At 48.2% G+C, this 24,785-nt stretch overlaps 1 protein-coding gene across 4 annotated transcripts in view; it reads right to left on the bottom strand.

Annotated features, from left to right (window-relative positions):
* diaph2 (diaphanous-related formin 2) overlaps positions 1–24,785 on the bottom strand; it is an 878,670-nt gene that overhangs the window by 14,432 nt on the left and 839,453 nt on the right. The gene's annotated exons all lie outside the window — the stretch shown is intronic.

The raw sequence follows: 24,785 nt of genomic DNA, 5'->3' as shown, positions 1-24,785 counted from the left end.
TCTGGCTGTTTTTTCAGACATTCAAAAACAATTTTTTGTTGAATTTATCTCCACATCTCTCTGAAGAGCAAGGAGAGGAGTATCTTGGTTGCATGCTGTGTAGCATTTTACTTGGATCTTTTTACTCAAGAGGAAATCACTACACTCCAATAAAAAGAGATCTTTTATTTCAAACAAATTTCAATCAGATTTCTTTTCTCCCAGGCTGAAATGTTCACTGTTGAATGCAAGAATAGCACTCACAAGAATAGGGGTCAACATCCAAGAAGCTCTCTGTTTATATTGAGGAATTGCCTTGGTGTTATTATATCACTGCGTGATATCAGAATGTTGTTTTCTGAAGCTTCAATTCCAAAGAAGGAAATACTTGCAGTTAATCTCCACATGCAATGCTAAGAATGAAAAAAAGGGTAACTGAGTTGGTGCCTGTGCAATTAGAATTACAAACACTGTTAGGGTATGTCCTATATTATGAATGGAATCAAATAACAGCATTCAAATCCACCTCAACTATCTAATTTCGACCTCTTTCTTTCACTTCCTCGCCTTAAGTTCTAGAATCATGCAAAATGGTTACTCTTCTTGTTAGAGTTCCAATGTTCTTTGACTAAGGAGACTTTATAGCAAACCAAGATATAAAATCAAATTTGAATACATTAACACTGACATTGTGTTGCAAGGAAAGTGACATAAGGGCTGGAATTTTCTGGCTGTTCTCGCCGGCCCCACTGACAGTGAATCCCTATTGTGGGTTTCCCGGTGGCAGGCGATGCACAGAACGGGAAATCCTATTGACAGCCCACTGTAGGCTGCCTCCACGAAACATGCTATGGGGGCATGGGGTGGGTGTGTGGAAAAAAACGTCTAAGGTGCTTTTTAAATTACATTGCTATATTCTGGTTAACACTATTACACTGGAAGAATAAATACAATTTTCAAAAACTGACTAAAGATTTGTAGGAAGTCAAAACGAAGAACTTGCATGGCCTGCCAAATATTTTTAATCATTGTTTGTTTTAGGTCAGTTCAGATTTATCAAATTTATCAATATGAATAGCTCCTGTTGTCTGAGCTGATGCGACATATGTGTCTCTGTCGGCCATTTTTAGCATCAAACAATTATTATGTTCTTCCATTATTAAGTAAAATCTGCTCATTCATTGTCTCTGCGATCTGTTTGTTTGAAGCAAATAGCACCTTAAAGTGAATCTTTTTCATTCAGTCTTGGGATGTAGGATTTGCTGGCTAGGCCAGCATTTACTGCCCATCCCTAATGCCCTTGAGACGGTAGTAATGAGCTGCCGTCTTAAACTACTGTAGTCCATGCGCTGTGGTCACAAGGTGTAGCATCCCCGGTGCTGTTAGGGAAGATGTTCCGTATGGTGATTCAGCAACAGTGAAGGAATGGCGATACATTTCCAAGTTAGGATAATGGGTGGCGTGGAGGGGAAATTCCGGGTGATGGTGTGCCCATGTGTCTGCTGCCCTTGTCCTTCTAGATGATAGTGGTTGTGGGTTTGGAAGGTGCTGTCTGAGGATAATTGGCAAGTTCTGCAGTGCATCTTGTAGATAGTACACAAGGCTACCATTGTGCATGGGTGCTGGAGGGAGCAAATGTGTGTGGATGGGGTAGCAATCAAGTGGGCTGCTTTGTCCTGGATGGCATCAAGCTTCTTGATGGGTTGTTGGAGCTGCACTCATCCAGGCAAGTGGAGTGTATTCTATCACACTCCTAACTTGTGCCTTATAGATGGTGAACAGGCTCTGGGGAGTCAGGAGGTTTCTCACTGCAGGTTTCTTAGCTTCCGACCTGATCTTATAGTCATGGTATTTAGATGGCCAGTCTATTTTCTGGTCAATGGTAACCTCCAGGAGTTGATAGCAGGGGATTCAGTGGTGGTAATGCCATTAAGTATCAAGATTGTCTCTTGTTGCAGATTATCATTGCCTGGCACTGGTGTTAATGTTACTTGCCACAAGTCAGCCCAAACCTGGGTATTGTCTAGGTCTTGCTTCATTTGGACACTGATGGCTTCAGTATGTGAGGAGTTACGAATTTCGCTAAACATTGTGCAATCATCACTGAACATTCAGATTTCTGACTTTATGGTAGAATTAAGGTCATCGATGAAGCAGCTGAAGATGTTTAGGCCTTGGTCATTGCCCTGAGTGATGTTCAGGTTGTTTTTTTCTAATTTTTAAATGTGAGGGATTTAAAAAACCAGATCATGACATTAAAACAGACCTCATCTGCCCTTCAAGAACATTGATTTCTACTGCATCAATTCATGACCCACACTGTAAGTTATGACCCTTAGGTCAGCCAAAACTGGGTCTATCTGAACTCAGCAAAAGTTTAAAAGGATGTACTGGGTTTTGGTTTCTGTGCAAATCACGCTGCTACCCTTTCCCTCTGCCGGCAACATTTGGAAATGCATGCATGTTCTTCCCTCTACTTTTAAAAGTCTGCAGACTCTTTTCAACTCTGGGAAAATTCAGTCTGTTGTTTCTTCAAGCTGGAGAATCAACAACTAGGGAGCACAGTTTCAAGATAAAGAGGTCAGTTAGGGCTGAGATGAGGAAAAATTTATTTACCAAAGATTATGAATTTTTTAGAATTCGCTAACATAGAGGGTTGTAAATGTATCATTCCTGATTATAGTTAAGACTGATATTGAAAGATTTTTGGTCTCTCTCAGGGAATCATGGGACATAGGGAGTGACTAAGAAAGTGGAATTAAAGCCTAGCCATGATCAAACTGAATGGCTGAACAGGCCTAACAGGCGTTACGTCGTCCCCTGCTCCTATTTCTTATGTTCTTAAGATTAAGTGTTTAATTTGACAAAAGCAACTTATTAACTTCATCAAACCATTAGGTAACACTTTACCAGGAGAAAGAGTGAGATAGAAAGTTAATATTTAATCACAGAGAATCATAGAAAGAGAAAATTACGACAGAAGGAACAGGCAATGATCACAGATGTTATTACCTCAGGTAGAAATGAGGAATTTAAATAAGCAAGTACAAAGTTTTATATTGTTGCAGCCATCAAAGGCTTAAGCTGTGGATTCAAAACTGTCAACTTGGTCATGACATTAATTATAAGCTATAAATGTAACCTTATTCAGCCAAATGGTAATTGTGGACACTTGAGCTTAACTATTACAAACAGAACCCAGCTAATACAAATTACGGTGATACACAAACGACTTTTGTACAGTAATGATTTGGACTCATTAATTAATTATATCTACCCTAATATCTATTACAATCTTAGTGCTATTAGAAATCGGTTAAATGCCTAGTGTATATAATCAGCTTGAAATAGGTATAGGAACAGGTTAGTGCTGCAAATTTCGTTTTCCTGGAAAATGCTTAAGTTTTTGTTTCTCTAGAAACGAACCTGTGGAATAATTATTTTTAGATGAAGACAGCTGTACCTAGCCCGGAAAGGAGCCATGATGAGGTGAGGCCTAGTGAGAGAGCAATTGGATAGATACTTAATACAAACAACTATTCTGCAAAGCTGCTTTGGATTTTCATTTAACCTTGCTTAATTAAGACTTTGCTGCAATATAAGTTAATTAGTGTGTAAGAATAGAATAGGAATTATTTTAGAAAATCACTCCATGGCTCAATAATCTGATAAGAAAGTAGAACTGACTGGCTTACTATTATGAACAGCTCATTAACAAGCAATATGAACAATTAAGTCTCTGAGGATAGTATTCGAGGGAGCTATGGGACTGTCCATGGAAAACAGCTCGAGACCAGATAAAGAAAGGATGATGCAAGGCCACAGCTTGATTGTGCGAAGGCTAAATAAGATAAAGGGTAGGTAGCTAACATTAATGGTTTAGAGTAGACAGAGCGCTCAACATATTTTATAGGTTATCTCCAAATAATGTGAATCTTTATAAGGCAAAAAGGTCCTTACAATAATCTGTCCAGGAATCCACCCCTGAAAAAAGGGTCTAAAGTTGGGAGACCTCAGTGCAGTTGGCAGTGGAGAGAAACTTCATAAGGGTAGATCCATGCTAATACTCTTGCGTACTTTGAAAGCCATGAAGACATGAGGCACTGAGACGAAAAAAGAGAGAAGAAAGAAAGCTATTTGCACATGTCAGCTGCCCTGCTCAATCTGGTCCAGCACTGACTACTTATTGGTTGTATTTTTTGCTGTATAAGTAGTGTGTTATATTCCATCTTAAACCTAATCAAACGTGACATACACACCACTTTGATTGCAGTTCATCCTTATTGTGATGATTTTAAATGTTGTATCAGAGTAATATTAATAAATTACAGTGGTATTAATTATTGCACTTTTCTTTGATGGCGCTAGCAATTGATCATCATACTCTGCACTGCACTCAGCTCCTGTGATTGGTTTTGTCTGTGTAATGGTTTATATTTTAGACCGCAATGCAAAGCTAGTCAAAAGCGTGCCAGACCCTAGATATCTGACATTTCTCATCTAATCTCTATCCATTTACAAAAAGTAAAACGTTGGAACTCTCGTACACAGATTGAATAAGAACATAAGAACTAGGAGCAGGAGTAGGCCATCTGGCCCCTCGAGCCTGCTCCGCCATTCAATTAGATCATGGCTGATCTTTTGTGGACTCAGCTCCACTTTCCGGCCCGAACACCATAACCCTTAATCCCTTTATTCTTCAAAAAACTATCTATCTTTACCTTAAAAACATGTAATGAAGGAGCCTCAACTGCTTCACTGGGCAAGGAATTCCATAGATTCACAACCCTTTGGGTGAAGAAGTTCCTCCTAAACTCAGTCCTAAATCTACTTCCCCTTATTTTGAGGCTATGCCCCTTAGTTCTGCTGTCACCCGCCAGTGGAAACAACCTGCCCGCATCTATCCTATCTATTCCCTTCATAATTTTAAATGTTTCTATAAGATCCCCCCTCATCCTTCTAAATTCCAACGAGTACAGTCCCAGTCTACTCAACCTCTCCTCATAATCCAACCCCTTCAGCTCTGGGATTAACCTAGTGAATCTCCTCTGCACACCCTCCAGCGCCAGTACGTCCTTTCTCAAGTAAGGAGACCAAAACTGAACACAATACTCCAGGTGTGGCCGCACTAACACCTTATACAATTGCAACATAACCTCCCTAGTCTTAAACTCCATCCCTCTAGCAATGAAGGACAAAATTCCATTTGCCTTCTTAATCACCTGTTGCACTTGTAAACCAACCTTCTGTGACTCATGCACTAGCACACCCAAGTCTCTCTGAACAGCGGCATGCTTTAATATTTCATCGTTAAAATAATAATCCCGTTTGCTGTTATTCCTACCAAAATGGATAACCTCACATTTGTCAACATTGTATTCCATCTGCCAGACCCGAGCCCATTCACTTAACCTATCCAAATCCCTCTGCAGACTTCCAGTATCCTCTGCACTTTTCGCTTTACCACTCATCTTAGTGTCATCTGCAAACTTGGACACATTGCCCTTGGTCCCCAACTCCAAATCATCAATGTAAATTGTGAACAATTGTGGGCCCAACACGGATCCCTGAGGGACACCACTAGCTACTGATTGCCAACCAGAGAAACACCCATTTATCCCAACTCTTTGCTTTCTATTAATTAACCAATCCTCTATCCATGCTACTACTTTACCCTTAATGCCATGCATCTTTATCTTATGCAGCAACCTTTTGTGTGGCACCTTGTCAAAGGCTTTCTGGAAATCCAGATATACCACATCCATCGGCTCCCCGTTATCTACTGCATGGGAATGTCCTCAAAAAATTCCACTAAATTAGTTAGGCATGACCTGCCTTTTACAGAATATCAGATATTCTGAGCCATTCCGTACATAGGGGGCTGGATTCTCCACCCGTTGCGCCATGTTTCAGTTTCACCCCACCGGCGGGATGCTCCGTTACGTCAGCTGGTCAATGGGGTTTCCCATTCTGGGGCAGCCCCATGCTGTCGGGAAACTCCCGGGCTGCGTGCAAAACGCAGCATCCCGCCGGCGGAGAATCCAGCCCATGAGCTTTGATTTACTATCTACATAGCAGTCGTTTTTCAAATAATTTTACAACTATTACCTGGGTAACTGCGAAGCATATTAGTAACTAAACCAAATGTTGCTCCTAACTGGCATGTGGAAAAAGGTTCCTATCTTAAATTAATGAGTTGTAACTAAACACAGAAGACCTTTCAAATTTATAATTCTGTAGGCATCAGTGGCTTTGCCAACATTTGATACCCATCCGCAATTGCCCTCAAGGTTTGTGGTGAGCCATCTTTATGAACTGCTGCAGTCCATGTAATGTAGGTATACCTAGTGCTGTTGGAAAGGGTTCTAGGATTTTGACCCAGAGACATTGAAGGGACGGCAGTATAGTTCCAAGGCAGAATGGTGTAAAGATAGGAGAGGAACTTCCAGCATGTAGTGTTCCCACACATCTGCTGCACTTGTCTTTCAGGTGATAGAGGTTGCATGTTTGAAAGATGCTGTTGAAGGAGCCTTGGTGACTTGTTGAAGCATATCTTGTAGATGGTACAAACAGCTGCCATTGTATATTGTTGGTGGAGGAAGTGAATGTTTAAGGTGGTAGATAGGGTGCCAATAAAGGGAACTGCTTTGTCTTGGTTGGTGTCGAGCTTTTAAAAAAAATTTTAAGTATCCAATTCGTTTTTTCAATTAAGGGGCAATTTAGCGTGGCCAATCCATCGACACTGCACATCGTTGGGTTGTGAGGGTGAGACCCAAGCAAACACGGGAGAATGTGCAAATTCTACATGGACAGTGAATCGGGGCTGGGATCGAACCCGGGTCCTCAGCGTCGTGAGGCAGCAGTGCTAACCACTGCGCCACCCTCGGTGTCGTGTTCTTGAGCGCTAGAGTTGCACTCATCTAAGCAAAAGCAAAGTATTCCATCATACTCTTTACTTGTATCTTGCTTTGGGAAGACATGCTTTGGGAAGTCAGATTGAACGGATACAGAAATGAAATGTTATTTCTTTGGGATGTAGCATTGCACCACTTTTAGTCCCTTTCTTCAATTTATATCGGTGTCTAAACAAATTAGAGAAGGTTCAGCTTCTTGCACCATCAAGTCTGAATTCTAAATTAAGTGATAGGGAAATACAAAAAACTGATATACACTTCACAGAATGTCCAAAATGTCGATCTGATACTTTCATGAGTAATTAATGAGATGCTCAGAAAACAAACTAAAATGACATCTTCAATCCACATACTCCACTATAATTGAAGGACAATAATCAGAATTGCTTATTGTCACAATAGTCTGTCAAAGATAGATCTTTATTTCTATACCATTTAGAAGAGTAGGTTAGGCCCTCAGATAATGACAATACTTAAAACAGCTGGAGATGCCTGCCACTGGTCACTTGTCAGGAATGTACAGACTTAGACAACCCTTTTTAAACCCGAGTATACCAAACTGCAGAAAATTGCACATTGATTACACAAGAGCACCACTTAAAAGCATTGCTGGATATCATATGGTGCAAGTGCAATTTGGAACATATATTTGGCTGTGGATGTTACTCTGCATGTTTTTTGAATAAGTACAAATATTTCAGTCAAGCAGATTGTTCTCACTAGGTTATGGTTGAAATATTCTTTGCGCTCAGAAGCTGTATTGGACCTTTATGCTGTAAGACTAAACTCTTGACTTGAATCATTGAATGTATTTCCACTGTGCTCATGGAGATAATTATTCTTGATTATATTTTTGAAATAAATGTGATCCAAGGCTCTGATTTTTGGCTGTAGTGATAATTTACAGTCCCAAAGGGTACGGAAGTAACCACAAGAATCCAGTTTTCATAGCTTAGGTACTATAAAATTCTCTTGAGCCAACAGTTTACCACAAAAACCCTTGGCAGCGTATACCACTGGTAAAATAGATTAAATGTCCCAGGGACACTTTGTTCTTAACACAATCTCCTTCCACCATTCAACTCACAATAGGTTCTGACTTCTGTCACCAACCAGGATCTCTTTTCGCAAGATCCCCATGTCCTTTAAAGACAGAAATTGGTGATCATCCAATCTGATCCCTTTTTAAAGTTACATGGCAACTTCTCCTCCCAAAATATTAGGCATACTGACAGCCACCATGTTTATGACTCTTGGTCAAGGTCGCTCATTAATAATGTTTGCTTCGTAATCTGATTTTTTTCATGTCTTCTCTTTTAAATCTAAATTTTAACTGCTAAGGAAAAGTGAAGATATCGGGCCGTTACCTCCGAGCCGCAGCGGTGTATCTGGAGGAAACAAAATCAGAAAATGCTGGACAATCTCAGCAGGTCTGATGCATCGGAAGAGAGAGAACAGAGCTAATGTTTTGAGTCTGGATGGCACTTTGGCAAATCTAGAGAGAATTGGAATTAAGATGAGATGTTATACTGTTTTGTGTGTGTGTGTCTGTGTGTGTCCGGGGGGGGGGGGGGGGGGGGGGGGGGGGGGGAGATTCTGGATAGAAGGCCACTGTTAGGCAGAGATTGACGAAGATGTGCCAAAAAAGACAAAGGGAATGTAAGTGGTGGTGATAATTACAAAGAAGGGTGCTGAGAGTGGCACATTAAAGACCAGAATGTGTTAATGGCAGAACAAAGGTAAGCATTGCGTCAAAGGACAACTTGAAACAGTGTATCTGGGAGGTACCTGAAAGATGTGGTAGGGAACAAACCCCAGACATTCCTAATTAAGGTGTGCACATCAAATGGCCGGGAAGTGCAAATTCCCATGAGAAACTGCCTGGCACTGGGAGCCATCTGAAAATATGATTAAAATCGCAAACTTCATGGGCGGGGTTCTCCGGTCGCTGACGGCGAAATCACGATCGGCCGCAGAAACCCCATTTGCATCAAAATTGGGGGCGGTGCCACTTTTGCGAAGCTCAACCCCCTTGAAAATGGTGTACTTGAAGAGTATGGCGCACACCGTCAGGATGGAATCAGGATGTCACCGGAGGACCTTCCCTGATGCTCTGCCCCCGCTGGGCCGAGTTCCTGATGGCATGGAACAAATGAATAAGAACGTGTGCTCCTGCTATATAAAATGTTTGAAATTAATTATGCTTTGGAGGAAACAAACAGAGGATATTCCAGAATTCCTTTGGGTCTATACACTATGAACGTGAACATCTGTATATGTGCTGTATACATGGACCGGTGGATGAAATAGAAACTACCAACTTATGCATTACTAGTTTAACTATGACAGTGAACTAAGTTTGGTGTTATTCAAGACTTAACCACTAATTTGCGAGATAGAAAGATTTCTTTAAATAAACTATTAAAACTTAAAACACTCTCTTCAAAAATTAATTGTCTTTAATGTGGGCAGGTTAAGGTACTGTGGTTGCATGCCAACCTTAGATCCATTTATGTTGTACAACTCAGAAAGTACTTTCATATTAATGGCACAAACACTCAACATTTAGCATAATAATCCTCGGTCTGCTAGTTTAACAGCTATCTATCAATTTACTTATTTTAAAGGGTTAATGCTTATTGTAAAATGATGCCAGTGGGATACCATATGAACAGCAACGCTAATTTCTATGTTCATATTTCTTCAATGTGGATAAAAAACAGGCACAGCAACCTCACTATGTTTGTTACTGGAGCTTGTAATTCATTTGGGTGCACCTTTTTTTTCTAAACAGTACACATTTTTTCTTAAATGGAATGTGATTTCATTAGCTAGTGGTAAGGTTATAGTTAGGCTATTCTTTAGATCTCTCCAACAATAATTACTGCATCATAACACAAAACCAAAATACTGCAGATGCTGGAAATTTGAAATAAAAGCAGAAAATGCTGGAATCTCTTAGAAGGTCTGGCAGCATCGATGGAGAGAGAAACAAAGAGCAGTATTTAATGGCGGTGATGGGTGTCTCGTCCAGCAGCTGGAGAGCCGGCGAGGGCCCGACAACACATCTTTTAGGGAAGGCCTACACCATTAAGTTGCACTCAGGCACTTAGCTGGGCAGTGGTCGACCTTTCCTGGTATCAAGGGACGGAATTCTCCGACCCCCTGCAGGGTCGGGGAATCGCCCGGGGCCGGTGTAAATCCGGCCCCCGCCAATCGGCGGGCCCCCCGTGATGATTCTCCGGCCCGCGATGGGCCAAAATCCCGCCGCTGTCAGGCCTCTCCCGCTGACGTGGTTTAAACCACCTCTGTGCCGGCGGCGCGAGCGGGCCCGGCGGGGGGGGGGGGGGGGGGGGGGGCACGGGGCGATCAGACCCCGGGGGTGCCCCCATGGTGGCCTGGCCCGCGATCGGGGCCCACCGATCGGCGGGTGGGCCTGTGCCGTGGGGGCTCTCTTTTACTTCTGCCGCCGCCACGGCCTCCACCATGGCGGAGGTGGAAGAGACCACCTCCACCGCGCATGTGCCGGTGGTGACGTCAGTGGCCGCTGACGCTCCGGCGCATGCGCGGACGCACGCCGGCCGGCGAAGGCCTTTCGGCCAGCCCCGACGCAGTGGGGCGTGGCGCCAAAGGCCGCTCGCGCCGGTCGGCGGAGCGGGAGCCACTCTGGCGCGGGCCTAGCCCCTAAAGGTGCGGAGAATTCCGCACCTTTGGGGTGGTCCGACGCCGGAGTGGTTGGCGCCACTCTGCTATGCCGGGACCCCCTGCCCCGCCGGGTAGGGGAGAATTTCGCCCAAGGTCCTTGGAGGCAGAAGTCCTACTCACCAAGAACTGCTGGCCAGTCAGAATCTGGCAGTGCTGGTGGAGGGGTGATTGGTATTGGTACAACACCCACCCGCGACCTGGTATCATCGCTAGATCCCAGGCCAGAAGCTAGTAGTGACGGAAAGGAGTCATGGGGTGGGGGGGGGGGTCGCAGTGATGTTGACATCAAGAGCAGGGAATGGATCGCAGTGGGCCCATTCTAATGCTGAATTCCTTGATTAGGCATTTGAATGCCTTTGACAGAGGGATAACACCCCCCACCCTATCCCCCCACCCATGGGACTCCTCCACCTCAGAAGTCCACAAGTAACCTCACAAGGGTTTGTCTGTTGTATTCCAGGCAAGAGGAACCCGACTGCCCACTGCTAGGCTAATACCAGCGATAGCAGGATGAGATCCTAAAGTGGGGTCACTTAATTGCCCACTTAAACAGCTCAATTCGTAACAGGGTGGGAAGGTGATCAACAGGCCTGTCCACCACAGACTGGAGGCAGGAAGGTGGTAGAATCTCCTCCTACTTACCAAAAGCCCCCAGCACCAAATTTCCTATCGGCTAGGGGGAGCATTAAGTTTCTCCCAGAATAAGTTTTATGTTGGTGATGTTTCAACAGGCTATTCATCAGTGGAATCCGTGTATCATTGCTTTTATAATAACTTTAAAAAAAATTTACTTAATTAATTTTTTCCAATTAAGGGATAATTTAGCATGGCCAATCCACCTACTGCACATTTTTGGGTTGTGGGGGTGAAACCCACGCAAACACGGGGAGAATGTGCAAACTCCACATGGACAGTGACCCAGGGCTGGGATCGAAATCGGGTCCTCAGTGCCGTAGGCAGCAATGCTAACCACTGCGCCACCGTGCTGCCACTCTTTTATAACATCTTAATGCAGGTACAGCAAGCAATTATTTTAGATTATTCTCTGCCACAGATTTTTGTTATAAATTTTGTCAGAATTGCAACTGCAATTTTCAAGTCACACCATATGCTGCTGGAACTGGACAATCTCCTTACAAAAGGAAAATTGCAAATTGATATTAAATCTGTAATTACAGTACAGGGTGTTGGATATGGTGGCATAGTGGGTCTGTTATTGGACTAATAATCAAGAGTTGTGTGTTCAAATTCGATGGTTGCAGACAGGGAATTTAAAGTAAAATACTTAAATAAATTTGGAATAAAATTAGTAATGGTTAGCACAAAACTATTGCTTTGCTGCATAAACACAACTAGTTCACTAATGCCCTTCAGAGAAGGAAATCTGCCATTACTATCCAGTCTGGCCTATATGTGAATCTAAAGCAATATGCTTGACTTTTAAACATCCTCTGAAGTGACCCAGCAAATCACTCAGTTATATTCACAAAGGTAGTTCACCACCACTTTCTCAAAACACAGCAATGCTTAAAACGGAGACTGAATGAATAAATAAATAAGTCTTTTGGACTGAAAAATCAGTGGGAACCAAGTGGGGTTCATTGGCAGGTGATACTTGTGTACAGTCGGTTGCTAAGAGGTTTTACCACAGCAACAATGTAGGTGTAATTAACTCACAAAATAACAGTTTCTTAATCTACTCATTTTGCTACCTCCATTTCATAAGTTCTGCCTTTCACATACATTTTTGATACAAGTCTTAGCTTATTTTTGTTCAGACGATCAAACCATTCCACAAGAGACCACCAGCTTTCAAGGTAATTATACAAATCTGTTGGCAGCTTGCATCAGTTCGAAACCCAAAAATACCTTGACAACATTCCTCCTAATTGATCACCTGGCCAAACGTCATCACTCAGGACTATAAAACTAATGGTGATTATGAAATTCTACAAGGGGTATGGGAAGCTATATTTCTCTGGGAAAGCAAAGTTAGTAAGACAACCGTTTTTTCAAAGGAATGAGACTGACATTACAGAGGTCTCCTTGCTCTGTGCATTTTTCACTAATGATATGTAGCGGCTGTGAGCCTGCAATATGCATGTATGTGTCCATTCGGATTCCCATCATTTTGCAAAGCTGGACCGAGTTCCTCAAAAACAGAGTCACAGGAGACCAGAACCTGCTGAGGCTTGAAGGCATTTTTTGACACCAGCCTTCACTTCGCACTTAAAATGAAAATACTGGATTTGACACAACATACACCAAGTCGTATGAGAAACCTTTTTACTCTCTTCTCAAAAGAAAATCCCTGACAGGAGTCAATACCAATCCTAAGATGCAGCCACGGAATCATCAAAAACATGAAATGAAAATCTGAAGGGTTGCTTTTTGAGATATTCTGTAAAATATTTTATTAAACAATGTGGAGAGTGAATTCTATGCAAAGGGAGTTTTATTTCTATTTCTGTACAATTTATGCCAGCACATGCCACTTCAAACAGCAGAAAAAGATTTGAATGCAGTCCAGATGGACTCATCCTAGATGTAATGCAAAGGACTATATGCAAAAGAGTATAATCATTCATAGATTGTTTCAAGGAATCATTTCCCTTCACTGCTACTTGGGTGTTGGTCCTTATGCATTTCTGTTAAAAGCAATAGCGTTACACTTAAAGGCATACATTATTTCCCCCCCCTTGTTTCTTTTGGTACAGTAGTTCTAAAGTAAAACAACACTTCAAAAGCCAAAGGTAAAGTTGAACTGCGCAAGTGAAGAAAATGCTTTGTCGAACAAAATGCAGACAGAACCACTGTTTCTTGTATCCCAGTGGTCCAGAACTGGTCAACAAAACAGATGTTTGATGTATGATGCCAACGGTTTTTATTTTGCTTTTAATTTGCTCATGCCAACCGACATGTACATTTGCAAATAATGTATTACTAAGTTTAATGTCCAAAAGCTCCGAGAGTCATGGAAGATTAGAAGTCCACTATTTGCTCATAACATGGAATATATAGCTTCTACCTCATTCATCAGAAAGGCACAGAACGACTTCCAGTTGCGGCTATGCGGAGCTAAGCCACACATTCGGCAGCTCCTGCTATTTAGGGACTTTTGGGCCGTTTCGAGGGCCCCAAACGGAGCTGTTTCTACGCATCCCGGTGGGGGAAGGTGCCTGGAAGAACTTGCCCCACACTATATGGTGCTCACCTGGAGTGGGAAGAAGAAAAAGGCTGCAGTAACTCCCCCAAAAAAACGGGGGAAGAAAAACAAAATGGCGGCCGGCACTCCTGCTATTTAGGGACTTTTGGGCCGTTTTGAGGGCCCCAAACGGCGCTGTTTCTACACATCCTAGTGGGGGAAGGTGCCTGGAAGAACTTGCCCCACATTATCTGGTGAAAAAGGCTGCAGTAACGCCCCCCAAAAAACGGGTGAAAAAAAACAAAATGGCGGCCGGCGCTCCCGCTATTTAAGGGCTTTTGGGCCGTTTTGAGGGCCCCAAACAGTGCTGTTGCTACATATCCCGGTGGGGGAAGGTGCCTGGAAGAACTTGCCCCACATTATATGGTGAAAAAGGCTGCAGAAACGCCCCAAAAAAAACGTGGGAAGAAAAACAAAATGGCGGCCGGCGCAACACCCGAGGACTGGTGGAAGTGGGCGCAGGAGCAACAGGCCTCGCTCCTACGTTGTTTTGCTGAGCTGAAGGCTGAGCTGCTGGACTCCATGAATGCAACTGCGACCAAGCTGCTTGGGACCCAGGCGGCACAGGAGGAGTCTATTCGGGAGTTGCAGCGGCAGGCCGTTGAAAGAGAGGAGGAGGCCGTGGTCCTCGTTGGGAAAGTGGAGTTGCACGAGGCACTTCATAAAAAGTGGCAGGACCGCTTGGAGGAGCTGGACGTTCGCACGAGGCGAAAGAATCTGAGGATCCTGGGCCTGGCGGAGGGGCTGGAGGGGTCGGATCTCCCGGCGTATGTGACCACGTTGTTGAGCTCGTTGATGGGAGCAGGGTCCTTCCATTTGCCCCTGGAGCTCGAGGGAGCGCACAGAGTGATGGCCAGGAGGCCCAAGGCAGATGAGCCCCCGAGGGCGGTGCTGGTGCGGTTCCACCGATTCAGTGACCGGGAGTGTGTGCTGCGCTGGGCCAAGAAAGAGAGGAGCAGTAAATGGGAGAATTCGGTAGTGAGGATCTACCAGGACTGGAGTGCGGAAGTGGCTAAGCGGCGGGCCAGGTTCAACCGGACGAAGGCGGTGCTTCATGCCAAGCAGGTCAGGTTTGGAATGCTGCAGCCTGCGCGCCTGTGGGTGACATATAAGGACCGGCACCACTACTTCGAGTCCCCGGAGGAGGCGTGGGCCTTTGTACAGGCGGAGAAGCTGGACTTGAACTAGGGCCTGGGAACATACTTTGGCCGGCGTTGTTTCCGCTGTGGCTGTTTTGTTCCAACTGTTTCAACTTTTTCAACTTCGAAATGTGTGTTATGTATGCTGGTTTTCTTTTTGCTCTGTTTACGGGTGGGTTTGTCTGTTGGGTATGGTTGTGGGGTAGGTGGGGAGTGTTGGGGGTTTGTGTTCTATATGTTCTCTTCTGTACGGGGCTGGGGATTGAGGGGAAACTGGATTTTGGGGAACTGCGTCAGAAGGATGGGGTGTGGCATTGTGAAAGCGCGGGCTTTCCTCTGGTTTCCCGCGCTGCGGGGCAGGGGGGTGGAGCTTGCGAGGGGGGAAGGGCCTCTACGGGTCTTTTTTCCCGCGCTGCAATAATGCCAAGGAGGTGTGGCAAGAGGGGGATGACCCCAAGCCGGGAGGGGATAGGTTTTGGCGGGAGCTGCCGGGGTCAGCAGAAGTCAGCTGACTCACGGAAGTACCATGGAGGGTGCGTCGCGGCTAGGAGGGGTCCTAGCCTGGGGGGGGGAGGGGGGTGGGGGGGGATACCGGGTTGCTGCTGGAACGACTAGGAAGGAGCCGATGAGGGCCGGGGGGGAAGAGGAGAGGCGCTATCGCCATGGGGAACGGGTCGAGCGGGGTATGCTGGCCTGGGGCGAACATCTGCCAAGCTATGGCTAGTCGGCAGGGGAGGGGGGCGGGTTGCCCTCTGATCCGGCTGATTACCTGGAACGTGAGGGGGCTGAACGGGCCGGTTAAGAGAACCAGGGTGGTCTCCCATCTAAGGGGGTTGAAGGCGGACGTGGCTATGCTCCAGGAGACCCACCTGAAGGTGGCGGACCAGGTCCGTCTGAGGAAGGGGTGGGTGGGGCAGGTTTATCATTCAGGATTGGACGCAAAGAACCGGGGGGTGGCGATTCTAGTGGGGAAGAGGGTGGCGTTTGAGGCGGCTGAGGTGGTGTCGGACAAGGAGGGCAGATATATCATGGTGAGGGGTAGGCTGCAGGGAGAGAAGGTGGTGCTGGTGAACGTATATGCCCCGAATTGGGATGATGCTGGCTTCATGAGGCGCTTGTTGGGCCGCGTCCCGGACCTGGAGGCAGGGGGCCTGATCATGGGGGGAGATTTTAACACAGTGCTGGATCCCACACTGGACCGGTCCAGTTCAAGGACGGGTAGGAGACCGGCGGCGGCCAAAGTGCTGAGGGGATACATGGACCAGATGGGAGGGGTGGATCCCTGGAGGTTTGGGAGACCGAGAGCGCGGGAGTATTCCTTTTTCTCTCACGTCCATAGGGTTTATTCCCGGATAGACTTTTTTGTCCTGAGCAGGGGGTTGATCCCGAGGGTGCAGGATGCCGAGTATTCGGCCATAGCGATTTCGGACCATGCCCCGCACTGGATTGATCTGGAGATGGGGGAGGCGCGGGACCAGCGCCCGCTCTGGCGCCTGGATGTGGGGATGCTGGCGGAGGAGGAGGTGTGTAAGAGGGTTCGGAGAAGCATTGAGGGGTATCTGGTTACCAATGATACGGGGGAGGTCCAGGTGGGGATGGTCTGGGAGGCTCTGAAAGCAGTGATCCGGGGGGAGCTGATCTCCATCCGGGCCCACAGGGAAAGGAAGGAGAGGAAGGAGAGGGAGAGGCTGGTGGGAGAGCTTCTGGAGGTGGACAGGAGATATGCGGAGGCACCGGAGGAAGGGTTGCTGGGAGAACGGCGCAGGTTGCAGGCCAATTTTGACTTGCTGACCACCAGAAAGGCGGAGACACAGTGGAGGAGGGCGCAGGGTGCGGTATATGAGTATGGAAAGAAGGCGAGCAGGATGTTGGCGCATCAGCTCCGTAGGCGAGATGCGGCTAGGGAAATTGGGGGAGTGAAGGATGGGGGTGGAAATGTAGTGCAGAAGGGGACAGAAGTAAACGGGGTCTTTAGGGACTTTTACGAGGGATTGTACCGGTCGGAACCTCCGAGGGGGAGAGAGGGGATGGAGAGCTTCATGAACAGGCTATGTTTCCCAAGGGTTCAAGAGAGGCTGGTTGAGGGGCTGGGGGCGCCGATAGAGTTGGAGGAGCTAGTCAGGGGGATCGGGCAAATGCAGTCAGGTAAGGCCCCGGGGCCGGACGGGTTCCCGGCAGAATTTTACAAAAAATATGCGGACCTGGTGGGTCCCCTGCTGGTGCGAACTTTCAATGAGGCGTGGGAGGGGGGGGCTTTGCCCTCGACGATGTCGCGGGCACTGATCTCTTTGATCCTAAAACGGGATAAGGACCCCTTGCAGTGCGGATCATATAGGCCTATTTCACTCCTTAACGTAGACGCTAAGTTGCTGGCGAAGATCCTGGCTACCAGGATAGAGGATTGTGTGCCAGAGGTAATTCATGAAGATCAGACAGGGTTTGTCAAGGGGCGGCAGCTCAACACGAATGTGCGGAGACTGCTCAATGTTATCATGATGCCGGCAGTGGAGGGGGAGGCGGAGATAGTGGTGGCGCTGGATGCAGAGAAGGCGTTTGATAGAGTTGAATGGGGGTACCTATGGGAGGTGCTGGAGAGGTTTGGATTTGGGGAGGGATTCATCAAATGGGTGAGGCTGCTTTACGCGGCGCCGATGGCGAGTGTAGTCACAAATGGAAGGAGATCGGAGTATTTTAGGCTTTATCGTGGGACCAGGCAGGGGTGTCCCCTGTCCCCCCTGCTCTTTGCACTGGCGATTGAACCGCTGGCCATGGCGTTGAGGGAGTCAGGGAAGTGGAGGGGTCTGGTGCGGGGGGGGGAGGAGCACCGGGTATCGCTGTATGCAGACGACCTGCTGTTATATGTGGCGGACCCAGAGGGGGGAATGCCGGGGGTGATGGAACTGTTAGCGGAATTTGGGGGCTTCTCGGGCTATAAGCTGAACTTAGGAAAGAGCGAGGTATTTGTAGTGCACCCGGGAGATCAGGAGGAGGGAATTGGGAGGCTCCCCTTCAGGAGGGCAGTGAAGAGTTTCAGGTACCTGGGGGTGCAGGTGGCCAGGAGTTGGGGGGCTCTTCATAAGCTTAACTTCACCAGACTAGTGGAACAGATGGAGGAGGAATTTAAAAGGTGGGACATGGTGCCGCTATCGCTGGCGGGCAGAGTGCAATCCGTCAAAATGACGGTTCTCCCGAGGTTCTTGTTCCTCTTCCAGTGCTTGCCCATCTTTATCCCTAGGGCCTTTTTTAAAAGAGTGACCAGCAGCATCATGGGATTTGTTTGGGCGCATGGCACCCCAAGGGTGAAGAGGGTCTTCTTGGAGCGGAGTAGGGATGGGGGGGGGCTGGCGTTGCCCAACCTCTCGGGGTATTACTGGGCGGCCAACGTGTCGATGGTGCGTAAGTGGGTGATGGAGGGGGAGGGGGCAGCATGGAAACGGATGGAGAGAGCGTCCTGTGGGGATACAAGCCTGGGGGCCCTCGTAACGGCGCCGTGGCCGCTCCCTCCCACGAGGTATACCACGAGTCCGGTGGTGGCGGCTACCCTCAAGATTTGGGGGCAGTGGAGGCGACATAGGGGAGAAGTGGGGGGCGCGATGAAGGCTCCGTTAAGGGGGAACCATAGGTTCGTCCCGGGGAACATGGATGGGGGATTTCGGGGATGGTATAGAGCGGGCATTAGACAGCTGAAGGACCTGTTTATCGACGGAAGGTTTGCGAGCCTGGGGGAGTTGGAAGAGAAATTTGGGCTCCCGCCGGGAAACATGTTTAGATATCTGCAGGTAAAGGCATTTGCTAGACGGCAGGTGGAGGGATTCCCTGCGCTCCCCGCGAAGGGGGTGAGTGACAGGGTGCTCTCGGGGGTCTGGGTCGGGGAGGGGAAGATATCCGATATCTACAAGCTTATGCAGGAGAAGGAAGAGGCGTCAGTAGAGGAGCTGAAAACGAAGTGGGAGGGGGAACTGGGGGAACAGATCGAAGACGGGACATGGGCTGATGCCCTGGAGAGGGTAAATTCTTCCTCCTCGTGTGCGCGGCTTAGCCTCATCCAATTCAAGGTGCTGCATAGGGCCCACATGACTGGGACGAGGATGAATAGGTTCTTTGGGGGTGAAGATAGGTGTGCCAGGTGCTCGGGGAGTCCAGCGAACCATGCCCATATGTTCTGGGCATGCCCGGCATTGGAGGAGTTCTGGAAGGGGGTGGCGAGGACGGTGTCAAGGGTGGTGGGATCCAGGGTCAAGCCAGGATGGGGACTCGCGATCTTTGGGGTTGGGGTAGAGCCGGGAGTGCAGGAGGCGAAAGAGGCCGGTGTGCTGGCCTTTGCGTCCCTAGTAGCCCGGCGAAGGATTTTGCTACAGTGGAAGGACGCGAGGCCCCCAAGCGTGGAGACCTGGATCAATGACATGGCGGGCTTTATTAAGCTTGAGAAGGTTAAATTCGCCCTGAGAGGATCGGTGCAAGGGTTCTTTAAACGGTGGCAACCTTTCCTCGACTTTCTGGCTCAACGATAGGGTACTGGGACAGTAGCAGCAGCAACCCGGGGTGGGGGGGGGGGGGGGGGGGGCGTTGATTATGTTAGCTTATTTTATTTAAATTTGATTTATCTAATTTTAATTTATGGTTAAGTTCTCTTGTTTGGGGGGGGGGGGTGGGGGAATGTGATACATGTGATGTTACGGTATGGGGGGAATTGTGGGTGTTATGGGGCTGTTAGTTGCATATTACTGCTTTTTGCTATACTTTTTGTTATATTTTCTGCAAAAAATTCCAATATAAAAATTAAAAAAAAAAAAAAAAAAAAAAAAAAGAAAGGCACAGAACCCAATGAGATTCTTGTTGTTCTTGCTGATTTGGAGACTAAAGGAAATATCTCTACATTTTCATAATTATGTAAGGAGTGCTGAACTCACCCTCTCAAAATTAAGGTTATAATGTTGATACTAAACATCTGATTGTGGTCACCAGTAATATAAGCCTTTTTCAACAGATCCTTTGATCATAGATAGCGCTGAAGAACATGGGGCGGTATTCTCCCCCCCCCCCACGCAGGGTGGGAGAACCGCCGGGGCGCCGCGCAAAACACGCCAGGCCGCCCCGACCCCCGCACGCAATTCTCCCACCCCCCCGAAACCTGCGGCGCGCGAATTGCGCCGGGCCACACGGAGAATCGCCGCAAACGGCGAGCGGTGATTCTCTGGCCCGGATGGGCTGAGCGCCCACTCCGACACGACAGGGTCCCGCCGGCGCCGTCCACCCCTGGTCGCTGCCGGCGGGAACTCTGCGGGAACGCTCGGGAGGGGGGTCCTCCGAAGGGGTCTGGTCCGCGGTCGGGCCCACCAATCAGCAGGCCAGCCTCCCCCCCCCCCGCCCTACATTCCGCCGCGGCCAGCCCCTGAACACCCACGCCATATTGCGTCGGGGCCAGCGCGCGCAAGAAGTTCCCCGCGCATGCACGGGTTGGCGCGGTGCCCATTTGACACTGCGTAGGGACGCTGGAGTTGTGTTTCACGACGGCGTGAACAGGGCCCGGGCACGACCTATTCTGGCCCTCACATGGGGCCAACATGCCACTCCAGCACCGTGCTGGCCCCCTGTGGGGGCCAGAATAGGTCATACCCGAGCCCTGTTTGCGCCATCGTGAAACACAATGGCATACACGACGGCGTGAGCACGGTCCGCAGAGTGGAGAATCGCCCCCATGATGCGCCTATATGTGGACACTTTCAAATGTAAACAGACACATCCGTCTGCAGACCTTTACACTTATTGCTCGGATGGAACCAAAATAAACTGGGTAATTTCCATTTCATGTACAAATTACACTAGGTGAGAAGTCAGGATAAACTATGATGTACTTTAACTGAAACGTTCCTAACTTAAATATCTGTAAGATTGTAATTATGTGATTTAAATATAAAATCTCATGCCATCATTGCACAGCCATATTGCCAAAGCCATGGTGATTCAGAATAGCAAACTGACAACCCATACAAGTTAATGTGCAACAAAATTGAAGACCGAGTATAATGTATTCAAGCTTACTGACAATCCAAAGATAGCACAAGGACAGCTAAGCTGTGAGAATGATGCAATGCAGCAATGAAGGAGGAAAGAAATCGGTGAGATTGAAAATGTGAAACTAACCACTTTAGAAGGAAGCAGATATTTTTCTTTAAAAAAGGTGAATGATCAGTAAATCTAAGCACGTAGAACTATTTTGGGGTCTTCGCACAAAAATCACAGAAGGTTAATATTCAAGAACAGAAAGCAATTCAGAAGACAAATACTGTTGCACATTAGTTTTCATTTATGTACAGGAGGAAGGAAGTTTTGCTGCGATTAAATAGAACTTTGCTGAGACCATGCATACCTGTGGTAGTGCGTTTAATTGTAGATTCATTATCCAAGGAAGGATCTCAGGGTTCCTGCACCTTTAATGAAATAAAATTCCACAAATTTTCCATGTAGATGAAGAACTTTTGAGTGGGTTTCAAGTGAAAGATTGGAGTAAGTGGTCTCAACTATAGATATGCAGCAAATGAATCTTCCTCCACCACCATCTCAGACACAGTATTTAGACATGGGGCGCGATTCTCCCAAAAGGGAATAAAGTCCCCTCGTGAGCACGTTTAGTGCATGTTTCCCGGTGTTCGCAGTGCCGAGAAACACATGTCTATTTAATGTGATTTGTGTTGAATAAGTGCCTGATGGGAATACGTGGCCGAGGCCGCACAGAGCCCCATTTTTTACAGTGGAGAGTTTCGCTCGCCAGGACATTTAAAAATGGCGTCCTGATCTCCGAGGCCCGTTCAATGGTCACTGACCTCCACCCCACCTCATCCCAGCCCGAACGCACTGTGGGAGCGACCCCGGTCCCCCCAACACCTCCCCAAACACCCATGATGGGCAGCAAGAAGTCTTACAACACGAGATTAAAGTCCAACATGTTCATTTCAAACACTAGCTTTCGGAACACTGCTCCTTCCTCAAGTGAATGAGGCATCCATGATGGGAACCTTGGCAGTGGCAACATGGCACACACTGTCAGCTGGCAGTGTGCCTGGGCAAATTGGCAGTGCCAGCCCAGGTGGCACTAGCAGTGCCAGAGCACCACCCTGCCCAAAGGGCATGCAGCTGGGGGCCTCCGATCCCCTTGGTGACCCCCCACGAGTGCCAGTCTTTTTGGTCCCCATTTACATAGACATAGGGCGGTATTCTCCGCCTGCTCCAAAAATCGCGGAGGCCGTCGTGAACTCGGCCGAGGTTCACGACGGCCTCGGGGCCCGCTCCCTGCACCTAATTCACCCCCACCCGGGGGGCTAGAGTGGGCCCCTGTCGTTCCCGGCCGCGACCTCGGCCGCTGGAAATGACGCCCGAACGGCGCTTCACAGATGTCATCCGCGCATGCGCAGGAACCCGCGCATGCGCGGATGACATCAGCGCGCAGACGACGCAAACCCACGCATGCGCAGTGTCGTCTTTCTCCACCGCCGCCCGGCAAGACGTGGCGGCTTGATCTTCTGGGCGGCGGAGGGGAAAGGGTGCGTCCATTTTGGACACAGGCCCGACAATCGGTGGGCACCGATCGCGGGCCTGTCCCCTCCGGAGCACAGTTGCGGTGCTCCCGTCCCAATCGGGCCCCTGGATGCCCCAAACGGGCATCCGGCGCCCGTTTCACGAATGCAGCGACCAGGTGTGGTTGCTGCCGTGGTGAAACGGGCGTGAAGGGCCGGCCGCTCGGCCCCGGACAATCGCTGTTCGGCATGAAAAACGGCGAGCGGCGATTTTTCCGGGAGGTGGGGGGGGGAATCGCGGGGGCGCCAGGGGGGGCGTAAAAAATGCCAGGAGGCCCTCCCACGATTCTTCCACGCCACGTGGGGAGTGGAGAATTCCACCCATAGAACATACAGTGCAGAAGGAGGCCATTTGGCCCATCGAGTCTGTACCGACCCACTTAAGCCCTCACTTTCACCTTAGCCCCATAACCCAATAACCCCACCTAACCTTTTTGGTGACAATGGGCAATTTATCATGGCCTAACCTGCACGTCTTTAGAATGTGGGAAGAAACCGGAGCACCCAGAGGAAACACTCGCAGACACGGGGAGAACGTGCAGACTCCGCACAGACAGTGACCCAGCGAGGAATCGAACCTGGGATCCTGGCGCTGTGAAGCCACAGTGCTATCAACTTGTCGAACTGTGCTGCCCTAATTTCTGGGGACAAGTGCTGAACGGCGTTCGCCCGAGGTCTCTGAGGCAAAGGTGTTGAATCCCAAAGCCTCAGGTATCTTGGGAATCTGCACATTAGAGTGAGGCTTACTGCCTCGCTCTAATATACAGATTTGCCAAAATGTGATCCTGCCCATTGGGGGCAGGATTTACATCGCACGTCTTGCGAGATCGCGTCGGGTCTCGCGAGGCATGGCAAGCCGAGTCTCCAGGCTTTCATTGGCCATTTTGTGCCGCAGCGAGCTGCCTTTCGGGTGCAGTGTGACTGTTGGTTCGCGCCAATTGCCTCTTCCACTTGATTGAATGAAGTGCCTGTTTCTGGTCGGTCTTACCTTGTTTACTGTGCTCTGGCTCTGAAATAAAGCATGAAACTTGTCCTCCGCCTCCACAACAGAAATCTGTAACTGGCACCAAAGAAGACACTTCTCCTCACATCAGACATGAAAGGAAGGAGGAGCTGGGGAACCTGGTACATACTACTCGGTCAATTACTGCTGTTGTTTTGCCAGTGTCCAAAGCATGTAGATTACCCCAGATTGACAGGTGTTTTGGCTAATGACTGCTGTAGTTCTGATGGTCTGCAAAACAGTCAATCAGCGATGGCAATACATCGAATCATAGAATCACGAAAGTGCAGAAGGACATTTGGCCCATCGAGTCTGCACTGACCCTCTGAAAGAGCACCCTATCTAGGCCCACGTTTACACTCTATCCCCGTAACCCCACCTAACCCTTTGGACACTAAGGCCAATTTAACATGGCCAATTGACCCAACCTGCACATCTTTGGACTGATAGATCAGCAGGAAGAGAAACCTGCAATGGACTTCAGAAATGTGAATCAAAGCAAACTGTTACTCAGAGGGGAAAATGGACATTGGAAAAAGTTGGAATTCTACCGAAAATCATAAAACTCCCTTCCAGGTCTTTACAAAATTCCATGATCTTTTAATGAGATGATTTTGGGCCTTTTTGATAATTTCTATTATTTGTCCAGGTTTACCAAGACCCACAGGAACCCTGGGATGTCCTTGCCTTCGAAGGGGAGCAATAATTTTACTAAATGGATTCCTGGAAGGGGAGAATTTTTCCGAGAAGAGATATTTTTAGGAGTTTAGAAGAATGAGAGGTGATCTCATGGAAACATATAAAATTCTTAACAGTGCTTAAGAGAGTAGAAAATGAGAGGCTGTTTCCTCTGATTGGACTGTCTAGAACCAGGGCCAGGATTCTCCCCTACCCGGCGGGGCGGGAGGTCCCGTCGTGATGGAGTGGCGTGAACCACTCTGGCGTCAGGCCGCCCCAAAAGTGCGGAAGTCTCTGCACCTTTAGGGGCCAAGCCCTAACATTGAGGGGCCAGGCCTGCGCCAGAGTGGTTGGCGCTCCGCCGGCTGGCAGGAATGGCCTTTGGCGCCACGCCAGCCGGGGCCGAAGGGACTTCGGCAGCCGGCGGACGTCCGCGCATGCGCCGGAGCATCAGCGGCTGCTGATGTCATCCCCACGCATGCGCAGGGGAGGGGGTCACTTCCGCCTCCGCCATCGTGAAGACCATGGCGAAGGCGGAAGGAAAAGAGTTCCCCACGGCACAGACCCGGCGACCGATCGGTGGGCCCC

Source organism: Scyliorhinus canicula, chromosome 17 (genome assembly GCF_902713615.1).
Source record: "Scyliorhinus canicula chromosome 17, sScyCan1.1, whole genome shotgun sequence".
Lineage (NCBI taxonomy): Eukaryota > Metazoa > Chordata > Chondrichthyes > Carcharhiniformes > Scyliorhinidae > Scyliorhinus > Scyliorhinus canicula.
This window is presented reverse-complemented; position numbering and strand designations above follow the sequence as displayed.